Source organism: Lissotriton helveticus, chromosome 11, assembly GCF_964261635.1.
Source record: "Lissotriton helveticus chromosome 11, aLisHel1.1, whole genome shotgun sequence".
NCBI lineage: Eukaryota > Metazoa > Chordata > Amphibia > Caudata > Salamandridae > Lissotriton > Lissotriton helveticus.
This window is the reverse complement of record NC_136072.1, coordinates 341924368-341937565: the sequence shown is the minus strand read 5'-3', so window position 1 is coordinate 341937565 and position 13198 is coordinate 341924368.

The window sequence follows — 13198 nt, the reverse complement described above, 5'->3', positions numbered from 1 at the left end:
TCTGTAAAAATGGCGATTTTGGTCATTGTGAGGGTTTCAAAAGTGGTTATTCAACATGAGGCACAATCCAGTTGACATTGTGAATCATTTTTGGGACACTCCAAAAAATCGATTTTCCGATGAAAAACGATGACTCCTGAACTGTCAAACTTTCCCAAAATGGTCAATATGGATGAAATGTTAACATTTAATCTTTAGACTCTAAATGACTGTTGGATGTGAATTATGACTTGTTCAACTAAAATAAGTGTGTTTAAAGTCATTTCGGTGCCTGAAATTGCTCAAAATGGAAGCTTTTGAGTAAGCAAAACTCTGTAAAAATGGCAATTTTGGTCACTGTGAGGGTTTCAAAAGTGGATATTCAACATGAGGCACGATCCAATTGACATTTAGAATCATTTTTGGTACACTCCAAAAAATCAATCTTCTGATGAAAAACGATGACTCCGGACCTGTCGAACTTTCCCAAAATGGTCAACATGGATGAAATTTTAACGTTTAATCTTTTGACTCTAAATGCCTGTTGGATGTGAATTTTGACTTGTTCAACTAAAATATGTGTGTTTAAAGTCCTTTCGGTGCCTGAAATTGGTCAAAATGGAAGCTTTTGAGTAAGCAAAGCTCTGTAAAAATGACAATTTTGGCCACTGTGAGGGTTTCAAAAGTGGATAATCAACACGAGGCACGATCAAATTGACATTTAGAATCATTTTTGGTACACTCCAAAAAATCAATTTTCTGATGAAAAACGATGACTCCGGACCTGTCGAACTTTCCCAAAATGGTCAACATGGATGAAATTTTAACTTTTAATCTTTTTACTCTAAATGCCTGTTGGATGTGAATTTTGACTTGTTCAACTAAAATAAGTGTGTTTAAAGTCCTTTCGGTGCCTGAAATTGGTCAAAATGGAAGCTTTTGAGTAAGCAAAACTCTGTAAAAATGGCAATTTTGGTCATTGTGAGGGTTTCAAAAGTGGTTATTCAACATGAGGCACAATCCAGTTGACATTTTGAATCATTTTTGGTACACTCCAAAAAATCGATTTTCCGATGAAAAAAGATGACTCCGGACCTGTCGAACTTTCCCAAAATGGTCAACATGGATGAAATGTTAACTTTTAATCTTTTGACTCTAAATGCCTGTTGGATGTGAATTTTGACTTGTTCAACTAAAATACGTGTGTTTACAGTCCTCTCGGTGCCTGAAATTGGTCAAAATGGAAGCTTTTGAATAAGCAAAGATCTGTAAAAATGACAATTTTGGCCACTGTTAGGGTTTCAAAAGTGGTTATTCAACATGAGGCACGATCCAATTGACATTTTGAATCATTTTTGGTACACTCCAAAAAATCAATTTTCCGATGAAAAACGATGACTCCGGACTTGTCGAACTTTCCCAAAATGGTCAACATGGATGAAATTTTTACTTTTAATCTTTTGACCCTAAATGACTGTTGGATGTGAATTATGACTTGTTCAACTAAAATAAGTGTGTTTAAAGTCATTTTGGTGCCTGAAATTTGTCAAAATGGAAGCTTTTGAGTAAGCAAAGCTCTGTAAAAATGGCAATTTTGGTCACTGTGAGGGTTTCAAAAGAGGTTATTCAACATGAGGCACGATCCAATTGACATTTTGAATCATTTTTGGTACACTCCAAAAAATAAATTTTCTGATGAAAAACGATGACTCCGGACCTGTCGAACTTTTCCAAAATGGTCAACATGGATGAAATTTTTACTTTTAATCTTTTGACCCTAAATGACTGTTGGATGTGAATTATGACTTGTTCAACTAAAATAAGTGTGTTTAAAGTCATTTCGGTGACTTAAATTGCTCAAAATGGAAGCTTTTGAGTAAGAAAAACTCTGTAAAAATGGCAATTTTGGTCACTGTGAGGGTTTTTCAAAAGTGGTTATTCAACATGAGGGACAATCCAGTTGAAATTTTGAATCATTTTTGGTACACTCGAAAAAAACGATTTTCCTATGAAAAACAATGACTCCGGACCTGTCAAACTTTCCCAAAATGGTCAACATGGATGAAATTGTAACTTTTAATCTTTTGACTCTAAATGCCTGTTGGATGTGAATTTTGACTTGTTCAACTAAAATAAGTGTGTTTAAAGTCCTTTCGGTGCCTGAAATTGGTCAAAATGGAAGCTTTTGAGTAAGCAAAGCTCTGTAAAAATGACAATTTTGGCCACTGTGAGGGTTTCAAAAGTGGATATTCAACATGAGGCACGATCCAATTGACATTTTGAATCATTTTTGGTACACTCCAAAAAATCAATTTTCTGATGAAAAACGATGACTCCTGACCTGTCGAACTTTCCCAAAATGGTCAATATGGATGAAATGTTAACATTTAATCTTTAGACTCTAAATGACTGTTGGATGTGAATTATGACTTGTTCAACTAAAATATGTGTGTTTAAAGTCCTTTCGGTGCCTGAAATTGGTCAAAATGGAAGCTTTTGAGTAAGCAAAGCTCTGTAAAAATGACAATTTTGGCCACTGTGAGGGTTTCAAAAGTGGATAATCAACACGAGGCACGATCAAATTGACATTTAGAATCATTTTTGGTACACTCCAAAAAATCAATTTTCTGATGAAAAACGATGACTCCGGACCTGTCAAACTTTCCCAAAATGGTCAACATGGATGAAATTTTAACTTTTAATCTTTTTACTCTAAATGCCTGTTGGATGTGAATTTTGACTTGTTCAACTAAAATAAGTGTGTTTAAAGTCCTTTCGGTGCCTGAAATTGGTCAAAATTGAAGCTTTTGAGTAAGCAAAGCTCTGTAAAAATGACAATTTTGGCTACTGTGAGGGTTTCATAAGTGGTTATTCAACATGAGGCACGATCCAATTGACATTTTGAATCATTTTTGGAACACTCCAAAAAATAAATTTTCTGATGAAAAACGATGACTCCGGACCTGTCGTACTTTCCCAAAATGGTCAACATGGATGAAATTTTAACTTTGAATCTTTTGAGTCTAAATGACTGTTGGATGTGAGTTATGACTTGTTCAACTAAAATAAGTGTGTTTAAAGTCCTTTCGGTGCCTGAAATTGGTCAAAATGGAAGCTTCTGAGTAAGCAATGCTCTGTAAAAATGACAATTTTGGCCACTGTAAGGGTTTCAAAAGAGGTTATTCAACATGAGGCACGATCCAATTGACATTTTGAATCATTTTTGGTACACTCCAAAAAATCAATTTTCTGATGAAAAACGATGACTCCAGACCTGTCGAACTTTCCCAAAATGGTCAACATGATGAAATTTTAACTTTTAATCTGTTGACTCTAAATGCCCGTTGGATGTGAATTTTGACTTGTTCAACTAAAATAAGTGTGTTTAAAGTCCTTTCGGTGCCTGAAATTGGTCAAAATGGAAGCTTTTGAGTAATCAAAACTCTGTAAAAATGGCAATTTTGGTCATTGTGAGGGTTTCAAAAGTGGTTATTCAACATGAGGCACAATCCAGTTGACATTTTGATCATTTTTGGTACACTCCAAAAAATCGATTTTCCGATGAAAAAAGATGACTCCGGACCTGTCGAACTTTCCCAAAATGGTCAACATGGATGAAATGTTAACTTTTAATCTTTTGACTCTAAATGCCTGTTGGATGTGAATTTTGACTTGTTCAACTAAAATAAGTGTGTTTACAGTCCTCTCGGTGCCTGAAATTGGTCAAAATGGAAGCTTTTGAATAAGCAAAGATCTGTAAAAATGACACTTTTGGCCACTGTGAGGGTTTCAAAAGTGGTTATTCAACATGAGGCACGATCCAATTGACATTTTGAATCATTTTTGGTACACTCCAAAAAATCAATTTTCCGATGAAAAACGATGACTCCGGACTTGTCGAACTTTCCCAAAATGGTCAACATGATGAAATTTTAACTTTTAATCTGTTGACTCTAAATGCCCGTTGGATGTGAATTTTGACTTGTTCAACTAAAAAAAGTGTGTTTAAAGTCATTTTGGTGCCTGAAATATGTCAAAATGGAAGCTTTTGAGTAAGCAAAGCTCTGTAAAAATGACAATTTTGGCTACTGTGAGGGTTTCATAAGTGGTTATTCAACATGAGGCACGATCCAATTGACATTTTGAATCATTTTTGGAACACTCCAAAAAATCAATTTTCTGATGAAAAACGATGACTCCGGACCTGTCGTACTTTCCCAAAATGGTCAACATGGATGAAATTTTAACTTTGAATCTTTTGAGTCTAAATGACTGTTGGATGTGAGTTATGACTTGTTCAACTAAAATAAGTGTGTTTAAAGTCCTTTCGGTGCCTGAAATTGGTCAAAATGGAAGCTTCTGAGTAAGCAATGCTCTGTAAAAATGACAATTTTGGCCACTGTAAGGGTTTCAAAAGAGGTTATTCAACATGAGGCACGATCCAATTGACATTTTGAATCATTTTTGGTACACTCCAAAAAATCAATTTTCTGATGAAAAACGATGACTCCAGACCTGTCGAACTTTCCCAAAATGGTCAACATGATGAAATTTTAACTTTTAATCTGTTGACTCTAAATGCCCGTTGGATGTGAATTTTGACTTGTTCAACTAAAATAAGTGTGTTTAAAGTCCTTTCGGTGCCTGAAATTGGTCAAAATGGAAGCTTTTGAGTAATCAAAACTCTGTAAAAATGGCAATTTTGGTCATTGTGAGGGTTTCAAAAGTGGTTATTCAACATGAGGCACAATCCAGTTGACATTTTGATCATTTTTGGTACACTCCAAAAAATCGATTTTCCGATGAAAAAAGATGACTCCGGACCTGTCGAACTTTCCCAAAATGGTCAACATGGATGAAATGTTAACTTTTAATCTTTTGACTCTAAATGCCTGTTGGATGTGAATTTTGACTTGTTCAACTAAAATAAGTGTGTTTACAGTCCTCTCGGTGCCTGAAATTGGTCAAAATGGAAGCTTTTGAATAAGCAAAGATCTGTAAAAATGACACTTTTGGCCACTGTGAGGGTTTCAAAAGTGGTTATTCAACATGAGGCACGATCCAATTGACATTTTGAATCATTTTTGGTACACTCCAAAAAATCAATTTTCCGATGAAAAACGATGACTCCGGACTTGTCGAACTTTCCCAAAATGGTCAACATGATGAAATTTTAACTTTTAATCTGTTGACTCTAAATGCCCGTTGGATGTGAATTTTGACTTGTTCAACTAAAAAAAGTGTGTTTAAAGTCATTTTGGTGCCTGAAATATGTCAAAATGGAAGCTTTTGAGTAAGCAAAGCTCTGTAAAAATGGCAATTTTGGTCACTGTGAGGGTTTCAAAAGAGGTTATTCAACATGAGGCACGATCCAATTGACATTTTGAATCATTTTTGGTACACTCCAAAAAATAAATTTTCTGATGAAAAACGATGACTCCGGACCTGTCGAACTTTTCCAAAATGGTCAACATGGATGAAATTTTTACTTTTAATCTTTTGACCCTAAATGACTGTTGGATGTGAATTATGACTTGTTCAACTAAAATAAGTGTGTTTAAAGTCATTTCGGTGACTTAAATTGCTCAAAATGGAAGCTTTTGAGTAAGAAAAACTCTGTAAAAATGTCAATTTTGGTCACTGTGAGGGTTTCAAAAGTGGTTATTCAACATGAGGGACAATCCAGTTGACATTTTGAATCATTTTTGGTACACTCGAAAAAAACGATTTTCCTATGAAAAACGATGACTCCGGACCTGTCAAACTTTCCCAAAATGGTCAACATGGATGAAATTGTAACTTTTAATATTTTGACTCTAAATGCCTGTTGGATGTGAATTTTGACTTGTTCAACTAAAATAAGTGTGTTTAAAGTCCTTTCGGTGCCTGAAATTGGTCAAAATGGAAGCTTTTGAGTAAGCAAAGCTCTGTAAAAATGACAATTTTGGCCACTGTGAGGGTTTCAAAAGTGGATATTCAACATGAGGCACGATCCAATTGACATTTTGAATCATTTTTGGTACACTCCAAAAAATCAATTTTCTGATGATAAACGATGACTCCGGACCTGTCGAACTTTCCCAAAATGGTCAACATGGATGAAATTTTAACTTTTAATCTTTTGACTCTAAATGACTGTTGGATGTGAATTATGACTTGTTCAACTAAAATAGGTGTGTTTAAAGTCATTTCGGTGACTTAAATTGCTCAAAATGGAAGCTTTTGAGTAAGCAAAACTCTGTAAAAATGCCAATTTTGGTCACTGTGAGGGTTTCAAAAGTGGTTATTCAACATGAGGGACAATCCAGTTGACATTTTGAATCATTTTTGGTGCACTCGAAAAAATCGATTTTCCTATGAAAAACGATGACTCCTTACCTGTCGAATTTCCCAAAATGGTCAACATGGATGAAATTTTAACTTTTACTCTTTTGACTCTAAATGACTGTTGGATGTGAATTATGACTTGTTCAACTAAAAAAAGTGTGTTTAAAGTCATTTCGGAGCCTGATATTGGTCAAAATGGAAGCTTTTGAGTAAGCAAAGCTCTGTAAAAATGGCAATTTTGGTCACTGTGAGGGTTTCAAAAGTGGTTATTCAACATGAGGCACGATCCAATTGACATTTTGAATCATTTTTGGTACACTCCAAAAAATCAATTTTCCGATGAAAAACGATGACTCCGGACTTGTCGAACTTTCCCAAAATGGTCAACATGATGAAATTTTAACTTTTAATCTGTTGACTCTAAATGCCCGTTGGATGTGAATTTTGACTTGTTCAACTAAAATAAGTGTGTTTAAAGTCCTTTCGGTGCCTGAAATTGGTCAAAATGGAAGATTTTGAGTAAGCAATGCTCTGTAAAAATGACAATTTTGGCCACAGTGAGGGTTTCAAAAGTGGTTATTCAACATGAGGCACGATCCAATAGACATTTTGAATCATTTTTGGTACACTCCAAAAAATCAATTTTCTGATGAAAAACGATGACTCCGGACCTGTCGAATTTCCCAAAATGGTCAACATGGATGAAATTTTAACTTTTACTCTTTTGACTCTAAATGACTGTTGGATGTGAATTATGACTTGTTCAACTAAAAAAAGTGTGTTTAAAGTCATTTTGGATCCTGATATTGGTCAAAATGGAAGCTTTTGAGTAAGCAAAGCTCTGTAAAAATGGCAATTTTGGTCACTGTGAGGGTTACAAAAGTGGTTATTCAACATGAGGCACGATCCAATTGACATTTTGAATCATTTTTGGTACACTCCAAAAAATCAATTTTCCGATGAAAAACGATGACTCCGGACTTGTCGAACTTTCCCAAAATGGTCAACATGATGAAATTTTAACTTTTAATCTGTTGACTCTAAATGCCCGTTGGATGTGAATTTTGACTTGTTCAACTAAAATAAGTGTGTTTAAAGTCCTTTCGGTGCCTGAAATTGGTCAAAATGGAAGCTTTTGAGTAAGCAAAACTCTGTAAAAATTGCGATTTTGGTCATTGTGAGGGTTTCAAAAGTGGTTATTCAACATGAGGCACAATCCAGTTGACATTTTGAATCATTTTTGGTACACTCCAAAAAATCGATTTTCCGATGAAAAACGATGACTCCGGGGACCTGTCGAACTTTCCCAAAATGCTCAATATGGATGAAATTTTAACTTTTAATCTTTTGACTCTAAATGCCTGTTGGATGAGAATTTTGACTTGTTCAACTAAAATAAGTGTGTTTAAAGTCATTTCGGTGCCTGAAATTGGTCAAAATGGAAGCTTTTAAGTAAGCAAAGCTCTGTAAAAATGGCAGTTTTGGTCACTGGGAGTGTTTCAAAAGCGGTTATTCAACATGAGGCACGATCCAATTGACATTTTGAATCATTTTTGGTACACTCCAAAAAATCAATTTTCTGATGAAAAACGACCTGTCGAACTTTCCCAAAATGGTCAATATGGATGAAATTTTAACATTTAATCTTTAGACTCTAAATGACTGTTGGATGTGAATTATGACTTGTTCAACTAAAATAAGTGTGTTTAAAGTCATTTCGGTGCCTGAAATTGCTCAAAATGGAAGCTTTGAGTAAGCAAAACTCTGTAAAAATGGCAATTTTGGTCACTGTGAGGGTTTCAAAAGTGGATATTCAACATGAGGCACGATCCAATTGACATTTAGAATCATTTTTGGTACACTCCAAAAAATCAATTTTCTGATGAAAAACGATGACTCCGGACCTATCGAACTTTCCCAAAATGGTCAACATGGATGAAATTTTAACTTTTAATCTTTTGACTCTAAATGCCTGTTGGATGTGAATTTTGACTTGTTCAACTAAAATAAGTGTGTTTAAAGTCCTTTCGGTGCCTGAAATTGGTCAAAATGGAAGCTTTTGAGTAAGCAAAGCTCTGTAAAAATGACCATTTTGGCCACTGTGAGGGTTTCAAAAGTGGTTATTCAACATGAGGCACGATCCAATTGACATTTTGAATCATTTTTGGAACACTCCAAAAAATCAATTTTCTGATGAAAAACGATGACTCCGGACCTGTCGAACTTTCCCAAAATGGTCAACATGGATGAAATTTTAACTTTGAATCTTTTGACTCTAAATGACTGTTGGATGTGAATTATGACTTGTTCAACTAAAATAAGTGTGTTTAAAGTCCTTTCGGTGCCTGAAATTGGTCAAAATGGAAGCTTTTGAGTAAGCAATGCTCTGTAAAAATGACAATTTTGGCCACTGTGAGGGTTTAAAAAGTGGTTATTCAACATGAGGCACGATCCAATTGACATTTTGAATCATTTTTGGTACACTCCAAAAAATCAATTTTCTGATGAAAAACGATGACTCCAGACCTCTCGAACTTTCCCAAAATGGTCAACATGATGAAATTTTAACTTTTAATCTGTTGACTCTAAATGCCCGTTGGATGTGAATTTTGACATGTTCAACTAAAATAAGTGTGTTTAAAGTCCTTTCGGTGCCTGAAATTGGTAAAAATGGAAGCTTTTGAGTAAGCAAAACTCTGTAAAAATGGCAATTTTGGTCACTGTGAGGGTTTCAAAAGTGGTTATTCAACATGAGGCACGATCCAATTGACATTTTGAATCATTTTTGGTACACTCCAAAAAATAAATTTTCTGATGAAAAACAATGACTCCGGACCTGTCGAACTTTTCCAGAATGGTCAACATGGATGAAATTTTAACTTTTAATCTTTTGACCCTAAATGACTGTTGGATGTGAATTATGACTTGTTCAACTAAAATAAGTGTGTTTAAAGTCATTTTGGTGACTTAAATTGCTCAAAATGGAAGCTTTTGAGTAAGCAAAACTCTGTAAAAATGCCAATTTTGGTCACTGTGAGGGTTTCAAAAGTTGTTATTCAACATGAGGGACAATCCAGTTGACATTTTGAATCATTTTTGGTGCACTCGAAAAAATCGATTTTCCTATGAAAAACGATGACTCCGGACCTGTCGAACTTTCCCAAAATGGTCAACATGGATGAAATTTTAACTTTTAATCTTTTGACTCTAAATGCCTGTTGGATGTGAATTTTGACTTGTTCAACTAAAATAAGTGTGTTTAAAGTCCTTTCGGTGCCTGAAATTGGTCAAAATGGAAGCTTTTGAGTAAGCAATGCTCTGTAAAAATGACAATTTTGGCCACTGTGAGGGTTTCAAAAGTGGATATTCAACATGAGGCACGATCCAATTGACATTTTGAATCATTTTTGGTAAACTCCAAAAAATCAATTTTCTGATGAAAAACGATGACTCCGGACCTGTCGAACTTTCCCAAAATGGTCAACATGGATGACATTTTAACTTTTAATCTTTTGACTCTAAACGACTGTTGGATGTGAATTATGACTTGTTCAACTAAAATAAGTGTGTATAAAGTCCTTTCGGTGCCTGAAATTGGTCAAAATGGAAGCTTTTGAGTAAGCAAAGCTCTGTAAAAATGACCATTTTGGCCACTGTGAGGGTTTCAAAAGTGGTTATTCAACATGAGGCACGATCCAATTGACATTTTGAATCATTTTTGGAACACTCCAAAAAATCAATTATCTGATGAAAAACGATGACTCCGGACCTGTCGAACTTTCCCAAAATGGTCAACATGGATGAAATTTTAACTTTGAATCTTTTGACTCTAAATGACTGTTGGATGTGAATTATGACTTGTTCAACTAAAATAAGTGTGTATAAAGTCCTTTCGGTGCCTGAAATTGGTCAAAATGGAAGCTTTTGAGTAAGCAATGCTCTGTAAAAATGACAATTTTGGCCACTGTGAGGGTTTAAAAAGTGGTTATTCAACATGAGGCACGATCCAATTGACATTTTGAATCATTTTTGGTACACTCCAAAAAATCCATTTTCTAATGAAAAACGATGACTCCAGACCTCTCGAACTTTCCCAAAATGGTCAACATGATGAAATTTTAACTTTTAATCTGTTGACTCTAAATGCCCGTTGGATGTGAATTTTGACATGTTCAACTAAAATAAGTGTGTTTAAAGTCCTTTCGGTGCCTGAAATTGGTAAAAATGGAAGCTTTTGAGTAAGCAAAACTCTGTAAAAATGGCAATTTTGGTCACTGTGAGGGTTTCAAAAGTGGTTATTCAACATGAGGCACGATCCAATTGACATTTTGAATCATTTTTGGTACACTCCAAAAAATAAATTTTCTGATGAAAAACAATGACTCCGGACCTGTCGAACTTTTCCAGAATGGTCAACATGGATGAAATTTTAACTTTTAATCTTTTGACCCTAAATGACTGTTGGATGTGAATTATGACTTGTTCAACTAAAATAAGTGTGTTTAAAGTCATTTTGGTGACTTAAATTGCTCAAAATGGAAGCTTTTGAGTAAGCAAAACTCTGTAAAAATGCCAATTTTGGTCACTGTGAGGGTTTCAAAAGTTGTTATTCAACATGAGGGACAATCCAGTTGACATTTTGAATCATTTTTGGTGCACTCGAAAAAATCGATTTTCCTATGAAAAACGATGACTCCGGACCTGTCGAACTTTCCCAAAATGGTCAACATGGATGAAATTTTAACTTTTAATCTTTTGACTCTAAATGCCTGTTGGATGTGAATTTTGACTTGTTCAACTAAAATAAGTGTGTTTAAAGTCCTTTCGGTGCCTGAAATTGGTCAAAATGGAAGCTTTTGAGTAAGCAATGCTCTGTAAAAATGACAATTTTGGCCACTGTGAGGGTTTCAAAAGTGGATATTCAACATGAGGCACGATCCAATTGACATTTTGAATCATTTTTGGTAAACTCCAAAAAATCAATTTTCTGATGAAAAACGATGACTCCGGACCTGTCGAACTTTCCCAAAATGGTCAACATGGATGACATTTTAACTTTTAATCTTTTGACTCTAAACGACTGTTGGATGTGAATTATGACTTGTTCAACTAAAATAAGTGTGTATAAAGTCCTTTCGGTGCCTGAAATTGGTCAAAATGGAAGCTTTTGAGTAAGCAAAGCTCTGTAAAAATGACCATTTTGGCCACTGTGAGGGTTTCAAAAGTGGTTATTCAACATGAGGCACGATCCAATTGACATTTTGAATCATTTTTGGAACACTCCAAAAAATCAATTATCTGATGAAAAACGATGACTCCGGACCTGTCGAACTTTCCCAAAATGGTCAACATGGATGAAATTTTAACTTTTAATCTTTTGACTCTAAATGACTGTTGGATGTGAATTATGACTTGTTCAACTAAAATAAGTGTGTATAAAGTCCTTTCGGTGCCTGAAATTGGTCAAAATGGAAGCTTTTGAGTAAGCAATGCTCTGTAAAAATGACAATTTTGGCCACTGTGAGGGTTTAAAAAGTGGTTATTCAACATGAGGCACGATCCAATTGACATTTTGAATCATTTTTGGTACACTCCAAAAAATCCATTTTCTAATGAAAAACGATGACTCCAGACCTCTCGAACTTTCCCAAAATGGTCAACATGATGAAATTTTAACTTTTAATCTGTTGACTCTAAATGCCCGTTGGATGTGAATGTTGACATGTTCAACTAAAATAAGTGTGTTTAAAGTCCTTTCGGTGCCTGAAATTGGTAAAAATGGAAGCTTTTGAGTAAGCAAAACTCTGTAAAAATGGCAATTTTGGTCACTGTGAGGGTTTCAAAAGTGGTTATTCAACATGAGGCACGATCCAATTGACATTTTGAATCATTTTTGGTACACTCCAAAAAATAAATTTTCTGATGAAAAACAATGACTCCGGACCTGTCGAACTTTTCCAGAATGGTCAACATGGATGAAATTTTAACTTTTAATCTTTTGACCCTAAATGACTGATGGATGTGAATTATGACTTGTTCAACTAAAATAAGTGTGTTTAAAGTCATTTTGGTGACTTAAATTGCTCAAAATGGAAGCTTTTGAGTAAGCAAAACTCTGTAAAAATGCCAATTTTGGTCACTGTGAGGGTTTCAAAAGTTGTTATTCAACATGAGGGACAATCCAGTTGACATTTTGAATCATTTTTGGTGCACTCGAAAAAATCGATTTTCCTATGAAAAACGATGACTCCGGACCTGTCGAACTTTCCCAAAATGGTCAACATGGATGAAATGTTAACTTTTAATCTTTTGACTCTAAATGCCTGTTGGATGTGAATTTTGACTTGTTCAACTAAAATAAGTGTGTTTAAAGTCCTTTCGGTGCCTGAAATTGGTCAAAATGGAAGCTTTTGAGTAAGCAAAGCTCTGTAAAAATTGACAATTTTGGCCACTGTGAGGGTTTCAAAAGTGGATATTCAACATGAGGCACGATCCAATTGACATTTTGAATCATTTTTGGTACACTACAAAAAATCAATTTTCTGATGAAAAACGATTACTCCGGACGTGTCGAACTTTCCCAAAATGGTCAACATGGATGAAATTTTAACTTTTAATCTTTTGACTCTAAATGCCTATTGGATGTGAATTTTGACTTGTTCAACTAAAATAAGTGTGTTTAAAGTCATTTCGGTGCCTGAAATTGGTCAAAATGGAAGCTTTTGAGTAAGCAAAACTCTGTAAAAATGGCAATTTTGGTCATTGTGAGGGTTTCAAAAGTGGTTATTCATCATGAGGCACAATCCAGTTGACATTTTGAATCATTCTTGGTACAATCCAAAAAATCGATTTTCCTATGAAAAACGATGACTCCGGACCTGTCGAACTTTCC